Below are 888 nucleotides of genomic sequence, written 5' to 3' on the forward strand. Positions count from 1 at the left end.
TGTTTCCTAATTACGAAAACGCGCTGCTAGAGCATCTGCAGAAGAAGATGTCTGATATTTTTGCGTATATGACGTCACCGCTAGTAATGGATGACTTCCCCCGCCCTAAGCCGCTCGTGGTGAGCGTTGCCGTCTTTGAGAGGAAGGATGGAGAGAATCTCCTGCTCTGGGTGAGAAGGGTCCAGATGGCCATCGCATTCGCCAAGCTCCAGACCGAGCAACAGCGCGTGGCGCTAGTCATCTCATAGCTCGATCGTCGAGCGCTAGAATGGGCACTGACGTGCGGCACTTCGGTCGAAGCTGCGTTTCCCTCCTGGGCGGAGTTGAAATTGCAGCTCTCCCGCGTGCTCTCACTGCCTGATCAGGCATCTCACGTGCGATCGCGTTTCCTTGCCGCCCGACAGGACAACAAGGAATTGGTGGAGTTTGTCCAAAAGATGCAAACTCTCATTGCCGGGATGGCAGCAGATCCCCTTCCTGAGGCGGTCACAGTGGCCATCATTATGGAAGGCCTCCGCACTGGCGTGGCCAGAATGGAAGTCTTTCATGTGCATCCGTCTTCGTTTGAAGAGGCGGTGAATGTGGCATTGAATGCCGAATTTAATTTCAGGTCGGCACGACTTGGTTGGTATGCATACCCCAACAGCTCGTCGAGCAGGTGTGCCCATGGATCTCCGCTATGCCTAGGATGGGGGAGCAGAGCTCCGAGCTGCCGGGCAGCATACACACATTCGACGGTGTTTGTCTGTGGAGAAACCCGTCACCTTCGGAACGGTTGCCTCGTGCGCAAGGCGCGTCAAGGTTCTTGAAACCATCGACCCAATGCCTATCAGTCTGGTTCGTCGCGGGGAAACGACACCACCCAGTAGGCGCGGGGCGACCTACTGG

Source organism: Plasmopara halstedii (genome assembly GCF_900000015.1).
Source record: "Plasmopara halstedii genome assembly, contig: Scaffold_3060, whole genome shotgun sequence".
Lineage (NCBI taxonomy): Eukaryota > Oomycota > Peronosporomycetes > Peronosporales > Peronosporaceae > Plasmopara > Plasmopara halstedii.